Source organism: Protopterus annectens, chromosome 7.part0 (assembly GCF_019279795.1).
Source record: "Protopterus annectens isolate FY-2018-M chromosome 7.part0, PAN1.0, whole genome shotgun sequence".
Classification (NCBI taxonomy): Eukaryota; Metazoa; Chordata; order Ceratodontiformes; family Protopteridae; genus Protopterus; species Protopterus annectens.
Window position 1 is genome coordinate 660026313 of NC_056739.1, and position 25097 is coordinate 660051409.

The window sequence follows — 25097 nt, forward strand, 5'->3', positions numbered from 1 at the left end:
ACACACACACACACACACACACACCCACACACACACACACACATGCAGATGATGTGCTATTATAAACTCAACTTCAGTACTGTTACACAATGGGGATCACGTTTTATGCTAGCTCATACAACTGCTTGTAACTGGTATGCCACTGTCCACAGCAGGACATCACTGTATGCCATTCAGGGTAGCCGTGTGTGTGACTCACTCTGTCTGTGTCCCCCTATGTCTCTCTCTGTATCACTGTCTGTCTCTCAGTTCCCCACATGTGTGTGTGTATGCTTGACATATATTGTTATCTGTTGCCAATATACATGTGTGTGTATGTGACACAACAGATGCAGATATATCACATGTGGACCACCTACAGCTAGCTTAGGATAATCATGTCTGATGTGTAAGTGTGGGGACAGTTGACGTGTGCATAGCTGTCTGTATGCATGGACAGATATACACAATACAGTCATATATTCTGATGTGGGTTCCAACATGTCCTGTGATTCTCTAAGTATAGGAGCATGCCTAGTGTGACCTTCTATAGTTAGTGTGGGACACAACTCCAGAGATAGGTATACTCCAGTCTAGGGTTTTGTGTGCTACAGCCATACCTCTCAGGAGTACACAGGAGTTTCATCAGGGTACTTGTTTTGTTTAGCAGGCATTTCCTGACATATCCGTAGTCTGAAACTGGAATGTGTTGTGTCATTGCCTAGTGCCAGACATCCTCAGATCATCACAGTGCTTTACCAGAGGAATACTAGTAGTATGATGCATAGACCAATATTATGAGGGCAGCTATGTAAATTCTTGTCCAACAAAGCCATTTGTGAGGTGTGTCTATAGGCAGTGTAGTAATGGCACACAGCTGTGTAAACAGTCCATCAACCTGGTGATATACTGGCTGGAGATCTCCTGCTTGTGTAGTATCTTTCTAACTTGAGATGTCATATCCCAGATATGCTCAGAATTAGTTCAAAATTATGTGAAAATTACTGAACCTTTACACATTGCCAACATACTGGCTGACAGGTTCAGTGCAAACCCCCCCCCCCAAAAAGGAGAGATATCTATACCAGAGGATTGTAGCCCCCCAAACATCTCCAACGCCCAGGTGAGAACTGCTCTCACTAAGGCAAAAAACACAGCATCCATGGGACCGGATGGTGTCCCCAGCTGTGTGCTTCACGAACTCAACGAGGAATTAAACCCACAATTAGGACAGCTGTTTAATCTTAGCCTCACCTCAGGATACGTACCCAAGGAGTGGCGACGCGACTGTGGTCCCACTTCATAAGGGCGGTGCCTCCACTGACCCTGGAAATTACCGCCCCATTAGCTTGACAAGCCTTATCTGCAAAGTCATGGAGAGGATCATAATGGAACTCATAAATAAAGACATAGGGAACTTGCAGACTTTGGATCCAACCCAGTTTGGCTTTGTCAAAGGCAGATCCTGCCTCTTAAACTTGGTTGACTTTTTCGAGACAGTCACCAAGGCCATTGATGAGGAAAGGCAGTCCATACAGCCTACCTCGACCTGGCAAAGGCCTTCACACAATACCCCACTCAGGTATCATTGAAAACTCATCAGCTTGAATGTAAACCCATACATCACAAGATGGGTTGCAAACTGGCTAAGTGACAGAACCCACAGGGTCAGAGTTGCTGGAGCCATGTCAGACTCAAAGCCTGTCACTAGTGGTGTCCCACAGGGCTCAGTCCTGGGTCCACTCTTGTTCGGCATCTACTTTTCTGAAGTACAAACAAACACAGGAGGGTTATGGCTGACAAAGTTTGCAGATGACTGCAAACTGGGCGCCATAGTCGACAACACATCTGACACAGATATCCTTCAGAAGGGCCTCACAGAAATGGATAACTGGTGCCAGAGCCATGGCCTAAAGTTAAACGCCAAGAAATGCATAGTCATACCTTTCGGGAAAAACAAGGTTACCCCTAGCTACCATATAGGTGGCAATCCACTGAGCACAGAAGAAGTCATCAGGGATCTGGGGACCCAGGTTGACAGTAGCCTTTCGTTTTACACTCATGTTGCTAAAGTAGTTAGGAAAACCTTCTATATTGCCCACCTGATCATGAAGGGATTCACATCTAGATCAAGGGAGGTCATCGTCCCCCTGTACTCATCACTCATTAGACCTATGATTGAGTACAATGCCCCGTTCGGAATGTATCTGACCTGACACCTGCTGCAGCTTGAAAGGCCCCAAAAGTTCCTCACCAAAAGGATAAAGGGTCTCAAAAATATGTCTTATGCTGCCCAACTGAAAGAACTCCAGCTCTATTCAGTCTCATACCGCTTGCTCAGAGGTGACCTGTGCCTGACATATAAGGCCATGTCAAACCCAGATTTGATGAATATGCTTCACCTCAAAAAATCTAGATCCCTCAGAACCACAAGGGCGGGAGAATTAAACCTCAACACAGTTATAAATAGAACGTGTTGGAGGGACAGATTCATCACCCAGAGACTCCCTATGCTGTGGAACAAAATCCCGGTACATGTGAGGCAGAGCACCTCGATGGCCTTGTTCAAGAGGAATCTTGACCAATGGATGGGAGATCGCAGATATACCCCAGGGATTACTTCAGTGTCACTGCTTGACAGAGGCACAGCAAAATAATAGGCATAGTTTTTATTCAAACTAAAGGGGTGGCGAAAGCCACATAACTATGGGCTAGGCTTATAAATGCCCTTGGGCAGATAGCCTAGTATGAACCTATGAACCTATATCCTTGTGTGTGCATACCTCTGACCTGCACACTTTTGGGCAGGTTGTCCAGGTGTTTGGCTAGATGTTTCATCCTTTCTACATAAACATGTGTTTTTATGGCAAGTTACTTACATATGATTGAAGTGTGATGTTACAAGATAATACAGAAATTACTGTTTCAGAATACATAACCTTCAGACCATTTCTGCTACTGCAAACCCCTCACCCTACCAACTTTCTCAGTATGTAAGGGCAATATTTACAACACATGCCTATCATTGTGCCTTTGTTCCACTTTTATTTCTGCCCTTGTACAGTCCCTTTGCTGTCAGAGGTTGGGAGTTATGGGTGTGGGTGCAGAGTGCATTCGTGTGTTGATTATTTGTAAAAGCAAACATAAGAAAAAGGATTATTGAGAATGACCACTGGCAACAGTACCACAAAGTACTTATATTCACAAAAGCCCTGACACCTCTGCTACACATCCTTCAAGATGTCACTAATATGCTTAGTATATTCCACATAGCACTGTGACTTACAGGTAAGTTAGTGACAGAGCAGTGGGTGTTACTGACATGCATAACATTTGGCACTGCAGTTATCTGCACATGGCCCTGTCAAAGGCAGTACTGTACCTGGGCAGTACAAGATGACTGCCAGGAGAATATGCTGGCCAGATCCAGACAATATTAACCACACATACACACATACACATAGCTCATTGACCCCTGCATATTGGGGACAGGCAACATGTTTTCATGTGTATTGGTACAGCCCTGCCAATGTGTGTTATACTGCTATTTCCATGCAAACATATATGTTACTGCATTTGTGTGGGTATATGGGGGGGCACACATGTCATCTGTACACATTTGCATAGACTGTGCTGATATTTGCTTTACATTTTGGTTCCATTTACCATACTATAGTGCCCTGTCTTGGGGACTGGAGGCATATCAGTACAGAGCCCATTTCAGATTGTACTGGCATACATTTGAGTCTCAGATTTCTTACCCTTCATAGTCTTACTGCAACTGTGGGTCCTGCTGTGCTATGACTGTGTGAGTCTGTAGGGGGTTAATTCAACATTGCCACCATTTGTGTTCCTTTACCAGACATTCCTCTGTGGTTTTCTACAGCTGACTTGCTGTGTGTGTGTGAGGAGTGGTTAGGGACCCCCACCCTGACATCCATGTCTGTGACCTATGACCTCCCCCAGTTAGTTGTACCTACACATATACTGCAGTAGGATTTGCCACCTTGGGTACTACTGCATAGTTTGTGGAGGCCAGTTTTGGCCAGACATTCCTGGTATCCCACATAGCTATCAGTTGTGTGTTGCTATCCCAGTAGGCCACCCCATTCTCTTGCATAAATGCAGCATTACCATAGATATGCTAGCAGAACATACTATTCCATTCCTTTATTGTTAAGAAGACTGCCTTACCTTGTGCTTGCAACAGTTATGAGGATGGTGATTGAGGGTTGTCTATGTTGGATGCACACAGTACACTGCCTATTAATGGTAAGTTACAGGTAATGTGATGTGTGTGTCATCCATTTTACTGTGTGTCTGAGTCAGAGAGAGGTGTCAGCCCCTGGGGACCTTACAGTGTCAGTGTGTATGCTGTGCATTGCCTCTTTGCCAAGATGCAGGCATACTGGGCACACCTCCGTCTGCCTATGGGGGCAGGCTCAGGGGCCTCCTACTGTGAGTCCCTCTGTGCCTGTGAGGTATATAAGGACACTGATGAAGGGTGACAGAATTCTACAGTGACTCTCACAGGCAGTGGATACCACTACTGCTCAGGTTTTATTACACTGTACTTGGTACCATTTAAGTCCCATTTGGAGTATTTATTTGACATCTGTTTATCAGGAAAGTCCAACTGGGCATAAATCCCGTTTTCAGCAGAGGTCTGGGGAGAAAAGTTTCAACATGCATAGCTCAATTGATAAATGAGATAATATCACCATGTGAAGTGCAATAACAAATAGTAGAATCAACATACAGGATAAATAAAGTCAGATCAGAAAATCATACAGTGAACAATAAACAACAATCATAAGATATTGAACACCTAGTGAAGTACAATCAACAGTGATAACCAATAGTAAGAATGTTAAGCATTTTAATATGGGCAAAAGAAAGGAAAGATAGTTTGCAGTTGGGGAAGGTTAGGAATGAAGTTAAAGTAGGGAGCTGTTGGAGAAGTAACTGGTGCTTTGGCTAATAAGACAAGGGAGGAAAAGAAGAGCAAGGGAAATAGAAGGAAGGCAGAAGGAAGAAAGGGGAGAGAAAGGAAGAGAAAGAAGGAGTAAGAAGTATTGTTTCGAATTTGTGTGTTTCTGCTGAGAAAATGGATGGAGTTAATGCAAAATTTCTATTGGACAGCAACTGGAATTTGAAAAAAAAATATGGGTCCTGGGCAGAAAGCCAAATACTTAAACAGGAATGTATATTCGTGAAAAAACATATTTTAGGCCTATATTTATAACTCAGAATTCACAAATATAGATGTGAGGGAAAAGAAAAAGAAAGAAAAACACTGTTATGGCTAACAAGTGCATGGTGGACACATGAAGATGGACTTAAGGAAACATGGTTTTAGACAAATAACAATACGCTCCATGACAAAATTACCAGAAGGATTGGTACACTTTAAGGCTCTGAAGGACAGATAATGGTAAAGGTCCTAGAAGCAAGGCATGGGCATATACTTTGAATTAACTGTAACAGTTGAGCAGACTGGAGTAAGTAAAAGCTTTCTTTCTCCTTTTTCTATTGTCATATGTTCTGATGATAGGACCCATGCTGAACATAATAATTTATATGAACTACTGAAATAAGTGAAGGAAGCTAAACAGGAAGCATTATATTGGATCCAAGTCCTTGGTCTAAGACATTTTAGGATCAGTGACATAAAGGGTGTTTGTTTCTGGAATTGTCTCTTTTGAAGGTTGAAATACATTCAAGTTTATCAAAGCTTTCACAGACTTGCACAAGCACCTGATAATGCTATTCAGATGTGCTAAACATATTCTTAAAGCAAAGATGGTCAGAGATGGTGATACCACACTCACTGTCAAGACATTGAAAGGCCTCTGCAATATAAAGGAGTCAGTTCTGCTCACTGTAAGTTGAGTGAAAAGCTAAGGGGCATGCTTTAAAGCAAAAAATGTATGAATGGTCCTGGTCATTTCTGCAGGAGTGCAAATGCTTAGAAAGCTATCCAATCATATATTACTGCATCCTACCACTGGGATCCATCTAGAAATGTTTAGAAAGCTATCCAATCATATATTACTGCATCCTACCACTGGGATCCATCTAGACAGAGGGTCTATATTAGAACACCGAACATTCAAAATTTCGAGTGTTCTAATATCGAACCCTATAAATCAAAAATTTAAAACATCGAACATTCAGAACAGCAAAGTTTTTCCTAGGGAAAACATTTGCTGTTCCAAAACACATACACACAACACAAGCACACCAAACAAACAGCAATCCACACACATAACACCTAAACTCTTACACCTAACCCTACACTAAACTATACATACACCACTAACTATGCACTTACCTTAACCCAAACCCTAAGGTCCGTAACTATCGCACAGTCATCTCACCCGTGCCCTAACCCTAACTCACCTATCCCACCCTAACCCTCACGTCCACACAATCGCACACTTCCCTGACCCATGCCCTAACCCTAACTCATCTAACCCGCCCTAACCCTCACATCCACATAATCGCACACTTACCTGAACCCCACCCGTAACTTTCCATCACAGCACTGAAAATACCAAAGCAACAGAAACGGACAACTGGATTCTTTCCCTAGGAAAAAATTTGTTTTTCTGTTTCTTCGATATTTTCAGCGTTCACTGAAAATGGGTCGATATTAGAACACTCGAAATTTTGAACATTCGGTGTTCTAATATAGGCCCTAGACAGATACCTCTTTTAGGTAAAAAGCAGTGAATAGTGCTCCATTTTAAACAGTGACCCGCAATTGATTTTGAACAGGGTTAGCTACTATAGCCATGCAATGACAGAAGTGTTAATAATAATAATAATAATAATTAAATATAATAATAATGAAAACAGTTAATAGATATTCGAGCATGTCAAAGGTCATAGAAAATAAGAAATACTTCACACTAGAACAAACTTCCACATATGTGTACAACTGCTACAATATCGGAACTGAAACTTTGCTTGCAGTGTCTTCATTTCCTCACTTTTTTCAGATTCAGAACAGTGTCAAACAAGTTTATCAGTGCAGTGAATGACACACACACACACACACACACACACACACACACACACACATGCACACTCACGTGTGCACGTGCATGTGCACGTGTGTGTGTGTGTGTGTGTGTGTGTGTGTGTGTGTGTGTGTGTGTGTGTGTGTTTATTTGTATATGTAGGTATGCACTGGTCTTACACCACACCATGACTGCTATTTATTCTGGTGTATAAGATTTTAAGTATTTTTAAAATACTCATTTATTTGGGAAAAAAAAATGCTCTGCTTATCTTTATGAATGCTGTTCCTGCTGTGACTCAATTTTATTGAAGTCAAAAGAGAATCTCTAGAGATGAATAGAGATCAATTAAACCCTGAATGACAATGTGCTTTAAGACATAAATGCGTCTTCTACCAAACTAAATTGTCCTGTGTTCTGTTTCTTTCATCTTTGTCTGTGTTTATACCTCTTTTATACTGTCACTATTCATTTATTTAGTCAGTGAAATGTTGAGAAAATGTAATAAAAACAGCAGATGTTCCCTCTTGTGCTGCAGATGCATAAGTCGTCCAATCCTTTGTAAATGGATTTGAAAGTTTCTAAATTGGATGCCTTTGGGTTACTAGCTCAAATATTTCAAAATGAATGCCGCAATATCTGCTTTAGATAACTACTGAAGTGGCTGGCATACTAGTAGTTAATAATACTGATTTGTGTTTTGAAATTTTACTGATTTCCTCTTATTTGTTGAGTCGAGTTCTAGCTTTCTTGCAGGTTCGCTCTAAGGGTTTTTGCACTACTCTGCTGATTTCTATTAGTCTCGCAAACAACCAAGAAGTAGTAAAACATAGATTAGACATGCTGTTTAACACACACACACACACACACACACACACACACACACACACACACACACACACACACACACACACACACACACACAAACTCACATGGTCACTGTTGCCTTTATGAGCTACCTCATTAGAATAGGATGAATTCTTCACCATACTGCAGCAATCACTGCTGATCTTTAAAAAGCTGCTTTCAGAACCTTTTGCTTCCCTGATGTCAAAATGTATTGACATGCAAGGGAACATGCTTTGGGATATGTTACAGTTATTCTCATTGTAACTGCATTTGTTTAAATACTGTTTTGATCTGTGTTTTCAAAGCATGCTTTTTTTCTCTCCATTTGATCTTTATGCAAATCATTAGCACTCAGTTTCCTTAGTAGTGCTTTTAATTTAATTGTTATCAACATCCCTTATGCCATCACTGCAGTATGTTATAGGTATTGTCTGTATCCTTTAATTCAAAGAACAGACGGATGTCGATTTTCAAGCACTGGAGACATAGTGACAGAAATTTCAGCTACCTCAAAAGCTAAACTAGTATCCAGTGTCTCATACTATTGAAACTCAATACAACTGAGTAATCAGAAAAAAATAAGGCTTTTCCTAAGAAGAAAATGTAAAATGTAGGATGGTGACAAGCTACTCTTGAAGGAGTTAAGATGTGAATTTGCAAACTTGTCTGACTGCTGTCAGCTTTGGCAACTGCGTCCCTCTTCTCTTTCAAATGCCACTGGCTGCTACAAAATGGAAGTGTTGTGTCATATCTCACTTTAGAGTAACATAGTCAGCTGTACAACTATAATATCAAGCATTAATCACAAGCAACACCCCATATACTAATCACGCTAATGTTTGTCTAATGCAGCAATCACAGAACTTATAGGGAGCTAACAAGAAGCCTGAGTACACCCTGACTACATTTCCTTCGTGACCAAAGCAGACTTTGTAGAACTAAGTGTTATACAACTGCAATGGTAGGGACATCTGAATCAATAGGCATAGCACATGAAGAAATCTTTATAATGTAACAAACTACTTAACCAAATCTTCGATATCACAGAACAAACTGAAAGAAAAATATATTTAGATATCAAATAGCATATAAATACAGCACACCGTTTCTGTTCCTCTAAACTTCTGAATGAAGAAAAACTGGTTGAAGATATGGTAAGATGGAGACAATAGCTGCCTTTATCCTGGAGATGTACAAGTGCAGATCTAATGATTTCAAAGGTGACATTTTCACTGTATTTTTAAATGAGTCAGCACTCTGAGTAGATTTCAGTGGTAGTGGCATGTACATCCATATTTAGCTATACTATTGCAATATAGAGAGTCACCTGTAGTATTAGATGATTTGGTTATAGTAATTAGTGACTTTTCTCTACAGCATAAACTTCTATTGGGGAGTAGTGTAGTATTAAGTTGTTAAAGGCTGGGCAATTTTCTGATGTATAGAGAAGTCTGTGTATTGTGGTTAGGTGAGAAAGAGTTAGGTGATATGTTAGTTTTAACCAGTTTAATTCTCTGAGGGCTTGGCAGTGGTGTGTTCTATTGTTATAGTTCACTGCAAATATGGCTGTGTTATACTGTTGCTCAAGTTTGGACAGTTGCCAGATTTGAAGTTTAGTAAAGATTGCGGCTGCATTCTGGAGAGATTTAAGTAAGAAAGCAGTGGCTATACTTCTTCTGGCTATGTCAGTGAGGTCGGTTTTTATCCTGTATAATGTACCTAGCTTTTGATGATTCTGAATTTCAACTGGTCATCTGTGATGAGAGCAGCACAGAATAAAGCCAAAGTTCATACACAGAAGATATCTAGTATAAGTGAAGTCAGCAATGCAAGGTTAAAATAAATGTTTAATACACAATAACAACAAAGCTTTTGGGAAAGCAACCCTTCCTCAGTATAAATCATTTACAATTAACATCCTCTTTTAAATATATTACCAAAAGGGACAAAGCCAAGAAAAATCCACCAATCAACATTAAGCAATAAAACTCTTAAAGAACCAGCATGTTCAATTCAAGCACATTTGTTTGTATTTAGCCATGAAGGGTAGTTGAGGGGCTTATATATTACATTTCTACCCAGAACTGAAGGCTCTTCCACTTACAATGCAGTAATGTCTGTAATATCAGTTGTTAAAAAAGTATGATCTTCATCACGATAAGTCTTATCTGTCTCACTGTTTTCACCACTTATTAAATTTATAAGCATACATTTTTTTTTTTATTTAGCTGCATTATTCATCCCATTGTCTGTCAACTTTGGTCTTTTTCCATTCATTTCTTAAAGTAATGTTTCTTAATCCTTCCAAGTTCAGTTTATATGTATACTTTTTAGTCAGCCCTTGCCTTTGTTGGAAAAATGATGTCATTTTCTGTAGACTGAATGTTCTGTGATTGAACAATGTCATCATTCCCTGCAATCTGTGTGTTACATAAAAATGGAATGTCCTTTTTAGTATATATTCTGTTTGCATCATTGATAAGAATAATTTTCTTTTCCTAATTATTTGTTGCAGAATTTTCCCTTTCTTTCTTTTATTTTGTTTTATAGTATCTGAATTCTCAGACTGCTGAATACTTGTATCCTGAATTTCAAATTTGTCATTGCTAAGATCATGCTTAATTGGGGATGCAGAGGACACGTCCTTTCCCAAATATGTTGTGGCTCTACTTTGCCTAATTTTATTTATTGCATTATCCCAGTCATTAATGCATGTAACATCAGTTTTCCAAGCTGTGCCAGTTACATAAGTGCAATCATATTCAGTAAACCTAGATTTATTATTGATAGTAAAGACATCATCCAACATTTACCATACCAGGAACACAACTCTCCAGTACTAGCACATATTAACTTTGTATTGTCATAGCATTTAGTACACTGTGCAAGATATGTGCGCTTCTGAAAAAAATATATAAATCAAAATAAATCTCCTCCTACCAAGCAACTGTCCAGTACATCACAAACCAATACTGGATGGTTTCAGATAAGCTTTCATGAAATTTAGATGATAAGCTGTGATTGTTAATGTTTCCTCCATTGTTTACATCAAATATAAATGAAAACCTGTGATCATTTAAGGTTCATATGCTGTTTACCTAAAAATATAATGGGTAATCTGTGATCACCAATGGTTTTCATAGCATTTATATGAGATATAAAGGGTAAGCTGTGGTCATTAATGATTGTTAACTGTTTAAATTAAAAGTAAAAATCAACATGTGATGGCAAAATGTTGCCATACTGTTTATAAGAAATATAAATTGTAACTTGTTGTCATTAATGATTCCTATACTATTTACCAGATGTTAAGAGTTTAGAGGGGATTATGGTCGAGTCTTAGCGTATTGAACTAGGTTAGCATTTTTGAGGACATCAATAGTTACTAGCAAAAAAGTGGAGAAATCATTTTTCCATTTCATTGCCTGTGCTCTGTTTGAGAGCTAGCTATGGAACCACTGCAGCAAAGAGTTTGTGAGCCCTAAGAATGAGAGTTTATGTAAGTTTCTGCTGGGTGACAGTAGGAAAAGCTTTTGATAAGTCTAGGAAGATGTTTCTGACTAGGCTGCTGGTCTTTCTGTGGGATTTGATAGTATTAACAAAATTCAGAAAAGCAGTAACTGTGCTGTGATGAGGACAGAAGCCATGTTGGCTTGGTTGAAGACAGAATCTTTTTATCTATTAGATAGTGGATACGTTGCTTATGTATGTATTTTTCTAATATTTTTGATAGGAGAGATAAAATGACTATCGGTCTATAGTTTGAAAGATCTTCATTGATTCCAGCCTTGTGCAGTGGAATAATGATTTTTTTTTTCCAAAATGAGGGAACTTTATTTTCAGATATGGATCAATTAATCAGAATTGACACTGGATGTGCAACAGCTTCTTCTGCTATTTTAAGATATTCACCAAGTAGTTTGTATGGGATAGTTGTAGTAGGCCTTAATTTTTGAGATATTTTTTGATGGTATCTGTGGTAACAGATTGGAAGGAGAAATGTTGAAGGAGGTTAATTGATTGATTAGGGACCACATGAGCTTGATTAGTCACCTAGTTGGTTAATACTGTACTGTCTTTATAAAGTGGGTATTGAATTGGTTGGCTATGGTATCATTATGTTTCGGTGTTTTTGGTTTTAGCAGTTGATTGACTGAGGCCCAGAACATTTTTGGAATATAAGTGTATAAGTTTTCTTAATATTGTTGATAAGTTATTTTGTTAGTTTTTTTTTTTACATGTCTAGTAAACTAGAAGCTGTTTCATTTTTTTGTCCAAACCTTCCATGTTTTGTCTCTTTGTTTCATGAGTTGTTTAGTTGCTATGAATTCCTCATGGGGCAGATTTGGCTTTGAATCTTTTTTATTCTGAGGGGGGGGGGGCTTGTGTGTTTAGAATACCTGGAAATATTTTGATGAATTTATAGACAACATGATCTATGGGGAGAGTCTTTAGTGACTCTTAGTTAAAGAGATGCAGTGTATTAATACAAGTGTTTTCAGGAAAAGTAGTACATTTTCTTACCAGGCTATAGTTATGTTTTGGGGCAGTTGCTTTGCTACTTTATGGGATACACTGGTAAGTGATCACTTAGGGTATCTTTCAGCTACATGGGATAATATTTTATTTTGAGAGTATTTTGGGATCCAATCTAGGGTTGATTGTCTGCCTGTGGCTTTGTTATATCTAGTAGGTGTGGTTATAAGTTGGGTGAACTTGCACAGATGTATATTATTGGCTGGATTTTCAGATTGTTTGGTTTGCCAATCCATATTAATATCACCCTATATTATGGTTTCATGAGGGATTTTGGGGGAGGCCCAGCAGTGAATATTTTCTATCCTCTAGTGTTTCTGTATTATAAATTGCGGGGATGTATATACCCATGACTGAGATTGTCTTGTGCTTGTTTAGTTTTAGCATGGTTAGTTATATTTCTGAGTTATGGAAAACTGGAACACCTTCCATGTTTTGTCTCTTTGTTTCATGAGATGTTTAGCTGCTAAGGATAGCCCCATGGGGCAGGTTTGGCATTGACTCTTGCTTATTCTGAGGGGGGCTTGTGTATTTAGAATACCTGGAAATATTCTGTTGAATTCAGAGACAGCATGATCTATGGGAAGGGTCTTTAGTGACTCCCAATTAAAGAGATGTAGAGTATTAATACAAGTGTTCTCAAGCAATGTACCAGGTTTTCTTACAAGGCTATAGTTATGTTTTGGGGCAATTGTTTTGCTACGTTATGGTGTACACTGCTAAGTGATCACTTAGGCTGTCTTTCAGAGTTACATGGGATTTGAAGATCAAGTCAAGGGTTGATTTTCTTCCTGTGGCTTTGTTTTATCTAGTTGGTGTGGTTATACATTGGATGAACTTGTACAGATGTATATTATTGGCTGGATTTTCAGATTGTATAGTTTTCCAATCTATATTAATATCACCCTACATTATGGTTTCATGAGGGATTTTGGGGGAGGCCCAGTAGTGAATATCTTCTAGTGTTTCAGTATTATTAATTGGGGGTATGTATGCAGAGCTGTAGTAACTACAGAGGGATAAAACTAATCAGTCACAGCTTGAAGTTATGGGAAAGAGTAGTGGAAGCTAGGTTAAGAAGGGAGGTGATGATTAGTGGGCAGCAGTATGGTTTCATGCTGGGAAAGAGCACTACAGATGCAATGTTTGCTCTGAGAGTGTTGATGGAGAAGTATAGAGAATGTCAGAAGGAGTTGCATTGCGTCTTTGTGGACTTAGAGAAACATATGACAGGATGCCTAGACAGGAGTTGTGGTATTGTATGAGGAAGGTGAGAGTGGCAGAGAAGCATGTAAGACTACAGGATATGTACAAGGGTAGTGTGACACTGGTAAGGTCAGTGTTAGGAGTGATAAATGTGTTTAAGGTGGTGGTGGTATTACATCAAGGATCAGTTCTGAGCCCTTTCTTATTTGCAGTGGTGATGGACAAGTTGACAGATGAGATCAGACAGGAGTCCTCGTGGACTATGATGTTTGCGGATGACATTGTGATCTGTAGTGAGAGTAGGGAACAGGTTGAGAAGATCCTAGAGAGGTGGAGCAATGCTCTAGAGATGAGAGGAATGAAGGTCAACAGTTGCTGACTAAGACAGAATATATGTGTGTGAATGAGATGGAGGATAGAGGAATGGTGAAGATGCAGGGAGTAGAGTTGGCAAAGGTGGATGAGTTTAAATACTTGGGATCAACAGTTCAGAGTAATGGTGAGTGTGGAAGAGAGGGGAAGAAGAGATAACAGGCAGGGTGGAGTGAGTGGAGTAGAGTGTCAGGAGTGATTTGTGACAGACGGGTACCAGTAAGAGTAAAAGGGAAGGTCTACGAGAGGGTAGTGAGACCAGCTATGTTATATGGGTTGGAGACAGTGGGATTGACAAAAAGGCAGGATTCAGAGCTGTTTTTGGTAGAGTTAATGATGTTAAGATTTGCACTGAGTGTGATGAGGATGGACAGGACTAGAAATCAGTATATTAGAGGTCAGCTCAGGTTTGACGGTTTGGAGACAAAGCCAGAGAGGTGAGATTGCTTTTGTTTGGACATGTTAAAATGTAAAATAATAGTCTTAAAGGTTTGGAGAAGGTTCTGATAAGGAGTGGATATAGTGCAAAGCACTATGGGAGAGAGAAATGATGTTGGAAATGATGCTAAAAGACAGATGGAAGATGGCAAATAGATGCAATAGAAAGAGGAGTGTTGTTAAAATAGTAGAATTGTTTGAGGATGTTTAGGGAATAAGTGTAATGGGTAAAAGTTGTACATGGGAAATATAATGGTAGAGTAAGGTGTGGAGTGGGAATTGTGGGTAGAGGAGTGAAGCAAAGCTAAGCATATAAGGCTTCACACCTTCATGCCAATTATTAAAGAAAGCAATCAGTTTTATAGTTGGTGATCAGTAATTGGCAAAAAGCACAAAATAGAACATGTTTTCTTTCATTTACTGACATCACCATTAGACACCAAGAAACTAGGGATATGAAGTAACAGGAATATACAGTATTATCTAACTGGCATGAGAAAGGACAGTGACCAACTTGGTAAGTGGTCCTTAGAGTGTAAGGACTAGTCCTTTGAGCAGAAAGTCATAGTCACTTTCCACAACATTTTTACATTACATAATGACAAAAATCTCCATGTAAATTTTCCGTGTGCCTTGTGCTAGAGCTTCTACTATGCTGTTTGCAATGTAAGAGACAGGGACAGGTGTAATGTCCACAGGCTCTGAAAGGAAAGAAAAGAGAAAACCCCTGGTATCCTGATGCATTACATGGAGTCAATAAAATCAATACAAAGGCAATGGGTCCAAGCTAGATAAGATGCACTATTCTAAAAGCAAAGAGAAGGTAACAAAGTTTAGGCATGCAAGGTCAAAAATAGGTTTAGCAAGAGGTGTACTGATAGAGAATCACAGTGATGCATATGGATAGAGTAGATTAACAGAATATAGCACTATCCTGCTAAGCAAATAAAAAAAAATCTGAAAAAGTAGATTTACTTATCCCAAGTCCAAGATAACAATTTCCAAAATATTCTCTTTTCTACAAGGTATGGTGACTTCAGAGTTGGTATATATATGTTCAGGGGGTGTGGTGACCTTGTCCCACTGCAAAGAAAAGTTTAAAGGAGAAGAGCCATGTTTGGGATTCACTCTTATTATGGAATTTCAGTCTTTTTTTTTTGGCATGTCAGAATGCAGCATTTTAAGTGCTGACATTTCAATAGGGAGCCTATCAACAATCCTAACCTCCAGAAAGCAATACTGTCCAGGAAAATTAACCCATAGAAACTTGGTGAATTATTATTATAACTAACAAATATATAAATAAATAAAGAAAGAAAAGAATTAAAAGATACACAAAATACTGACCACCAGAAACCAGTCAAAAATTGTCATTACTCATAACATAGATCCAATTCTAAATTTGTAAATTAACTAAAATAGACTAAAACATAATTATACTTCAGCTTGTTTTATGCATGTTGGTGATATAGTTCTAGAAAGCATTTATTGTCAATAATATCAAGACAGCCCTGTATACCGACTTCTTCAAACCTAATGGTGCAAAATCAGATATCAGTGGGGTCTCCAATAAATCTCATTTTCTGCCAAAATTCATAAAGGTGAGATATTTGTCTTCAAATATATTCTAATTCTATTTAATTCTAATTATAATTGGGCAAGGAAAACTAGCTAATCACAATGCTAGTTACCTGTTCACCAAAATGATTTTCCATGCATATGAAAAAGAATGTGCAAGTCACCTAGATCTGACATTCAGGTACATATTTCTTCTCCCGCACAATGTTCAAAATATCGTTTGTCACTGGCAGATACTTGTTCACCAGAAAGTCCACTGATTCATAGGTGCCTACCAGGTTATTGATCTGATGGGATCTTAAGAAGCCTAGCTTTGCATTCCCATGGTAATAATTAGCCCTTAAATATTGCAATATAAATCATTAAAGACAATCCACATATAGGATATGGTGGGTAGTTCTGTCTTTTCCCTACCCATAATGGGTCATTATTGCTAAATTTGTTGTTACCCACCCATTAGTACACTGTTTATTTTAACAGAGTAAGAGAAGTGCTCTGCCAGATCCATAGAAGTGGTATTCTCTGTGACACATACCTTTTCCTATAGCATGTCCTTGAATCTTGCAAAATAAATTGCGGCCCCTTGAGCAGGTGTTTCTGATATAATTGGACTTCCAAATGTGTAATAGGTCTGATAGAATAGGATTTGTTTCAACAGATACACACTGAAGGTGGAATTATAATCTATGATTGGCCTAATGAGTGCTGAGTACAGATGAACAATAATGCCCCCAGATATGGATGTTATGCCTTTCAATATAATCTGTGCAATAAAAAGGGCTTCCTTACGATAGTGGATACATGGTGATTAAAGGGCAGTTGATTGTCATCACAGGTTCCCGCATCTCTAACTATGAGATCAGTTTTTAGAAAGGTATTATCAATGTGGTTATTACAAATGGAATCATACCTGTCAAAGAATACAATTGTGAATTTCTTGGCCTTTAGTTTCAGTCTATTGTTTTAGCATCACCAATATGTTTTCAAGAGTTCTTCTTCAAGAATCATGGTTTCTTCTGGGTAGTTAATGATGGTAACAAGTTTGCAGTCATCTGCAGGCTTTTGTCAGCCACAATTCCTTAACAACATTAGCTTTGACCTCTGAGAAGTAAATGCCAAAGAGAAGTGGCACAAAGACTGAACTCTGGGGCATCCCACTAGTGATAGGTCTTTTGGAGGAGGTACCATCACACATTCTTACTTCCTGTGTTCTGTTTGTGAGACAATTTTGTATTCAGCAAGGAAATACTTATATCTTTTACATACCCTAGGGAATTTAGAGGGGTATCCTGTAGTTAGCTGTGATGTGATAAAAGTTTTTTTTAGAGTAAGTGGGGTACAGTGGAGTTCCAAGTTATTATCTTGTGTAATGAATGTGGAGGCGAATTTTGTTGTTGTTGTTTTCTGACTTTAGAGCCAACTTGTAATGTGGTGGGCCTGTAAAAGTGATAGGCATTGACACCCTCCACTGATGGAGTTCTATCACTGGTTTTGAACCAGGTTTCTCTAACGATGCATAGGTCTACATTTTTCAAAGGAAGTAAAGCTTGTAGGGTATAGATGTTTTGCTAGCATTTGTATCATTGTAAAGCAATGCCTTAATGTACTGCTGATTCTGTTTAGTTATGTTGGAAGTTTTAGAATATTGACTTTACCTAGAAAGGTACAATTGGGGTAGACAAGGTTTTAGCCAATATACAGAAACTTGGGGGGATAGGTGCAGACCATCCCTGACAAAGCAGTTAGGATTGCCTAGCATCTCTTCCCAAATATATACTGTATCATCATAGAATGAAACTCAAAGCTAAGCCAACCGTTGAAGTCAGTTATCTTTTCATGGTGTCATTCTTGGCATTGGTAGAATACTACTCAAGGAGAGGTTCATACCTGCCTCAGACACATCGTCCAACAGCTCCATCATGTCTCTTTTTATATATTCCATGCAGGTATATCTCAAGTCATTTACTCCTCACATCCAAAGCAATTTTTACAAATCACTGCAAAAGACATTTCCAAACAGAACTGAAGAATGGTGCACTCAATTGAAAGAGGGGTTACCAAAATGACTATGTTAGTAGTTCACACCAAAATTCCACATTTGTAATTCTTATGTAATGGCAGAAGAACTGTTTTATATTAAAATGCATTTTAAGATGGAAAATTCAAACTGAAAAGAAAAATACAGAAAATAAAGAATACAGGTGAGCATTTGTACCTTTCCTATGTGAAATTCATCAGGATCTGTAATGTGATTACCTGTTGGACTCAGGCCTTCTAATCCCAGGACATTCAGGTAATGTATAAACAATACATACCCTTTGAGCTTCATACATGCATATCTCAATATTATCCTAGCTTTACACAAAGTTCAATATACCTCCAAAAGGCTAGACTGGGAGACCAAAAAACAGCAAAATTCTCAAGTAAAAAAGTAGAAGGAATCCCAGAAGACAAAGCTGTAGCACAATTCTTTTAATAAAAACAAACCTTGACAACAAATGGTGAGCGCTTGTGCACCGAAGTGCTTCTTCAGACAAATAGCATCACAGCAAAACACATTTATATAGTAAAACAGCAGTCATCAATTATTAAAATGAGCAGTTATCACTTAACTAAATCCCTTGATTTTAGAATGGGTCTTAAAGAAACCCTGTCATTGAGGCCAGGTTTCCTTTCAGCACCAAACCTCAAAATCCACTGAAGTTCTCTCTGTTCAGTATAATTCTTTAAATCACCACCTACGGGATTGTTAAACACTACCTCAAGTACTTTAAAAACAAAATTATGTTGCAAGTCCGATTCTAACTAGAGACAGTTACAATGAGTTTTTACAGGGACTCGTCCCTGTGGCAGCTGTAGATATTATGTTCATATAGATGGTACTAATAAATTTATACATCTTGTCTCTGGACAAACTTTATTTTTTTAAAGTTAATGCTAATTGTAAGACTAAAAACCTGGTTTATTTAGCTACCTACAAAGATTGTAACATATACTATATAAGGAAAACTATAGAATGCTCTTTGAGAGGATTTGTGAGCACCTTTATGCCATTAAAAAGTGTGATACTACAAATGCTTTAGCTAAACGTGTTAGAATCAGACTTGTAACAGTTTTGTTTTTAAAGTAATTGAGGTAGTGTTTAACAATCCCAGAGGTGGTGATTTAAAGAATTATACTGAACAGAGAGAACTTCAGTGGATTTTGAGGTTTGGTGCTGAAAGGAAACCTGGCCTCAATGACAGGGTTTCTTTAAGACCCATTCTAAAATCAAGGGATTTAGTTAAGTGATAATTGCTCATTTTAATAATTGATGACTGCTGTTTTACTATATAAATGTGTTTTGCTGTGATGCTATTTGTCTGAAGAAGCACTTCGGTGCACAAGCGCTCACCATTTGTTGTCAAGGTTTGTTTTTATTAAAAGAATTGTGCTACAGCTTTGTCTTCTGGGATTCCTTCTACTTTTTTACTTGAGAATTATCCTAGCTTTCTTTATGATACTGTAACCTACATCCGAGTTGTCACAAGTACTTATCAAAATCAGCATGGTTGTCTCTTGCAATCCATTCCTCAGGTGATATAGTCCATTTAACAATATTTAATAATGTCAGAGGCTTGCTCCTGATAGAATGACATGAATACATATGAAAAAAAAACAAAACCTCTTAACCCCAGATGCCCGCAGGAACAATCCAGAAAGATGCTTATTGTTCTGGGGCTTGTTTTCTTGGTTCTCTACTTCTTTGGTAGCTGAACTCCTGAGCTAAATAAGAAATACTTTTCTCATAGTGAACCAAATATTTCAGAATATTACTAATCTTCAAGTTATAATAGATGCTGCTTAGGAATAGTAGCACATATATATATGAGTCTTTAGCTACTGACCTACAAACTTGACTGGATTATTAGATATCTGTACATCATGCATTTTTGAGACAGTATAGTGAAGAATTTCTAACTCTTCTGGAACAGTTTACACATCTTGCATCATGATACCTCGATAATGAGCGTATTGCAAACATCTTTTAGAACTATATATGTGTGTGTGTGTATATACATACCATATGTATATATATATATATATATATATATATATATATATATATATATATATACTTACATACATGCTACTGTTAAAGAGAGTATCATATCTCAGCAAAACAGTATAAGATAAGACTTTACCTTAAATTCAGTGTATCGCTCTTTTTTATTTTCTTCTCAGGTCATAGCTGAAAAGTGTCCATATTGAATCTGTCCAGTTACCTGATTAGCAGATAAATAAAAACATTCATAATTATTCCATAAATTCCATCTATTCGATACTTTATACATTCATTTTAGCACAGCATCTTCAAAAAGCAGGAAAGTGACATATTTATAATCATTTTCAGCTAATAAACCAGCATAATATATAGCTTTGTCCTCTGTGTATTATGTGCAAAAATGCATGCCAACTTAGCAAGCAATCTTTTCATATTCTGCCTGTCATCCAGCAACAGAAAGTAAAGTAATACATTTTTTAAGGTTCATACTTTTCTGGATGCTTGTAAAGAACTCTTACTAAGAGCATTTCAATAGTCTGTATGTGAGACACATATATCAAAAATAATTTCTTAACCAATCCTAATACAAATATAGGCAACCTATTTTTATCTAATTTTTCTTCCCATCTGCATAGCCATATAAGTACCGCATTTAGCATGATATATATATTCATTTTTAACGTGCAACATTTTGTCCCTCATAAAGCCAACAAATATTCCAGTTACAAACAGAAGTTAATCTGAAAAGATACAAGTGAGTCTTAAAAGAAGATAACTGTCTGGGGTGATGTATGCTTGTTATATACCTATCTATCAAATGCAGTAATAATAGTATGTATCCTTCATTCCATACTTAAAATTACATGTGACTGAAAAAGAGAAGTGCTAGGTAGGGAAGAAGATTCTGATGTGAAAATAAAACTTTTTCTGGCCATGTTTCTTGCGGAACAATTGCCTGAAACCTGGTGTTACTTTCCATAATTGCTAGTTGTAACAGTGACTCCTGAACATTTACACGTGAAGCTACAGTACTAACCTTCCCTCCTACTGAAATCAGTCATGCATGTGGACAACAAACTGCCACAAAGAAAGGAAAGTATTATGTGGTGTCCATGCATTCAACCAGCAAGCTGAGTATCTTACTATATTAAGTCATTGCATGCAGATTTTCGTGACTCATCACACAGAAAGGTGCTCACTATCACACTCATTTAAATAATTTCCTCCCTTATGTTAATTTAAAAAGGACCCCATTCACAGAAATTTGGTCAGAGAGCAAGGGTTCCAGCAAATACCCAGACAATTTAATATTTTGATTTATTCGTCTCTTCTCTTGTATGAACACTGGTACAGGAAATTATCTACTTATTTAAGTCGCACCCGTTTTATTTATTTATTTATGTATTTGAATTTTTAACTAGAGTAGAGCACTGATTGCAAATCATCGATTTCAGGCTCAGCTCAGGCAAAAGTGCAACAATAAAATTAACTTCTACAGGTAGAGTGTCAGAGCAATACAATTGTACAAGGTTAGAGTAATGCAACATTAAGCTAAGTACAGGTAAGCATCCTGTATGACATTTTTTTACATTATACTGCTGGATGAAGTTGTAATTAACTAATGCATTATGGAGAAGTCATATACACTATATAGATTCAAATCTTAAGATAAGTGTGATATACAATACAGGAACATACAGAGTAAGACAGTTATTAGACAGTGATAAAATATAGTGTGCTGAGGTAACGGCAAGCTCCAGAAGATACGTTTTTACTTCTGTCTAGAACACTGGGTATAATGATATATATTTGAAATAGGAGGGAAAAGATTCCCACAGTTTGGGCGTGAGAATGGGGGATCAGTGATCTGTGCAATGAAGATTGCTTTTGGGGCTGAATGTTCATGATTTCAGCAGTTGTAGGGGTTGACATATTAGCATAGCTACTAAGCAGGACAATGTTTTGCTGTATATAGGTTTGGATACTTGGAAGCCTAATAGGCAATTAATTCTTTGCCTGACTGGGAGTCATTCTGCTTTTTCTATGGTTTTGCAGTTGTGTTCATGCTAAGGGGATAGGTTTTATTGGTGACTGATTGCTATGTATGTGCCAATTGTCTTTGAAGCAGATACTACCAAGAGGAGGTCATACTCCAATTGACAAAGGAGGATGATACCTTTATCTCTGGCTGATCTGGATGCTTTGGATAGAAATGGGGACAGTCTGTTGGCCTAGAATAGCACTGAGTTAACATTTTATTTCTGTTTTTGCCAAGATGAGCAGTGAAGCTGACAAACTGGTCCAGCCATAGACTCAGGTATTTGAAACTGCCAGTGTTATCTAAGGCAATGTTGTTATGATCAAATATTTGTAGCTGAGTGTGACAATAGGAGATACTGCCTGTCATGCCATGGAGAAGTAGGGCAGAATATGTAAGACTTGTGCCAGCACAGCTAGCTGGAATTTTATAAATAATTGTATGTGATTAGTATATCAACCTGATCTGTACAGATGCTTGTGCTGAAAATGTATTTATGAGCTCTTCTTGTGTTAATTGTGTTAAAATGTATCAACAGTGCACCTTGCTAAAATGAATAGAAATGTACATGTATTATGATAACTGAAATGTATATTCTTCAAAACAGGACACTGGCACAGCAATGGTTACCCAGTTGACTTATTTTAAGAAAAATAAGGGACATGTAAATGAGCTGTAAAATCATTAAGCATCACCCCACAGTGCTGAGTAGGCCCAGAGCCGGTAGGTCTGGAAGCAGTCATTATCAGTTAGCTTTTGTAAAGAAGGGGAGAAGTGTTGTAAACATTTCTAGCTCCTAGGCATTGCCATAAAAGCTTTAAATGTGCATTGTGCAGTCTGCTGAAGTCCTGTCCCATAGGTTCATAGGTTCATAGGTTGGTATTATGCTAATGGCCCTAGGGCCTATACAAGCCTAGCCATAACAATTCCCTGGCTATTTCTTCCCATACTATTTACTTCCCTGTTCCCCTGTCTAGCAGGGTGACTGACATGATCCCAGGGGTGAATTTCCTTTCTCCCATCCAATCGTTAAGGTTCCTTTTGAAGAGGGCCAAAGAGGCACTCTGCTTGACATGTATGGGCAGTCTATTCCAGAGTCTGGGGAGTTTCTGGGTCAGGAACCTATCCCTCCAGCATGTTTTGTTTATTGTGATGACAAGGTTTAGATCCCTGTAATGTGTGGCTCTGAGGGATTGGGATTTCTTTAAGTGTAGCATGTCCAACAGCTCTGGGTTTAACATGGCCTTGCATGTTAAGCCGAGATCGCCTTTGAGTAGACGATATGCGGCAGAGTATAGCTGGAGTTTTTTAAGGTGGTCAGCATAGGACATCTGCTTTAGGCCTGTGATTCTTTTAGTTAGGTATTTATACGACCTTTCCAGTTGTTGCAGATGTCTTGAGAGGTACATACCAAATAGGGCATTGTATTCTATAATAGGTCTAAAGAGGCATGAGTACAGTGGGACAATGATCTCCTTTTTTCTGGATGGAAAGCCTTTAGTGATGAGGTGTGCCACAAAGACGGATTTCCCGACTGTTGTGGCAATGTGGTCATCGAAGGTGAAACCACTGTCCACCTGTGTCCCTAAGTCTCTTACCACACTTTCGGTGTTTAGTGTACTGCCACCTATGTGGTAATTCATGGGTACATGTTTTTTCCCAAAGGGGATAACTATATATTTCTTGGCATTGAACTTGGGTCCATAGCTCTGGCACCAAGCATCTGTTTCTGTAAGGCCCTTCTGTGGAGTATCCACATAATTTGGGGATTCAATAATGGCTCCCAGTTTGCAGTCATCTGCAAACTTTGTTAGCCAGAACGGTCCCAGGACTGAACCCTGAGGTACTCCACTTGTCACTTGTCTGGAGCTGGATTTGGAGTCAGCTACTTTTACAGTGTTGGTTCTGTCAGTAAGCCAGTTGGCAACCCATCGAGTGACGTAGGGATCAATGCCCAGCTTAGTAAGTCTATCTATGATTCCAGAGTGGGGGATGGTGTCAAAGGCCTTAGCAAGGTTCAAATAGGCTGTGTGGCCACCTTACCCTCATCCACGGCTCTGGAGAATGATTCAAAAAAGTCAATCAGGTTCAGGAGACAAGATCGGCCCTTCACAAACCCAAACTGGGAGGGGTCCAGTGTTTGAAGGTTGCCAGTGTCTTTGTTTATAAGTTCCATGATAATACATTCCGTGGCCTTGAGGATCAGGCTTGGAAGACTGATGGAGTGGTAGTTCTCGGGATCCAAGTTGGAGCCCCCCTTGTGGAGTGGGATAACTGTAGATGTGCCCCATTCAGTGGGCACAAAGCCTGAGGTGAGGCTATGATTAAACATGACACTTAGGTGAGGTGCCAGTTCATTTTGTAGTTCATGTAGTACACAGCTTGGGATGTCATCTGGTCCCATGGATGCTGTATTCCTAGCTTTGGAGAGTGCATTTTTTACCTATGTGGCCGTTATTACCAGAATTTGGAAATCTTCCGGTATTGAGATGGACCATTTTGTGGATGAGAGGGAGGTGAAGTTGGCACTGAATTGATCTGCCAGGATATGGGAATAACCTTGGGATCAGTATAGTTAATGCCATTCTGTTGTAGCTCAGAGCAGATCTGAGCATTGCCATTTAGATTCTTGATATACTTATAGAATGCCTTGTGGTTGTCTTTGGAATTTTTGGCAATTTTATTTTTGTAACTAGCTTTGGAGGATTTTATGAGGGATCTCAGCTTTTTACTGAGGCTGATAAGGGAGTTTTTTGCATCCTGGGATTTTCCTCTCTTCTGCAACAGTTTCTTCCTTTTGTTGTAAAGTTTGTTTATGGCAGGAGACCACCATATTGGCTTCCTTTTTTTGGAGGAGAGCATCTTGGTTCTATTTGGTATGGCATGATTCATGCATGAGTGGATGTGCATGTACAGTGCCTTAGTGTAAGAGTCAGCAGTTGAACTTTCAGTTCCTGTCTGCATGGATGTCATAAAGTTTGTCACTTATGACTTGAGTAGCATGAAGTTGGCCTTGGAGAAGTTTTTTATG

The 25097-nt window shown here is 38.5% G+C and overlaps 1 protein-coding gene across 1 annotated transcript in view; it reads right to left on the reverse strand.

Annotated features, from left to right (window-relative positions):
- Positions 1-25097, reverse strand: part of LINGO1 (leucine rich repeat and Ig domain containing 1) — a 1562525-nt gene that overhangs the window by 109896 nt on the left and 1427532 nt on the right. Inside the window, exon 3 of the mRNA XM_044077220.1 lies at positions 20168-20248. The gene's annotated coding sequence lies outside the window, so the exon portion shown is untranslated. The remainder of the gene's footprint in view (positions 1-20167; positions 20249-25097) is intronic.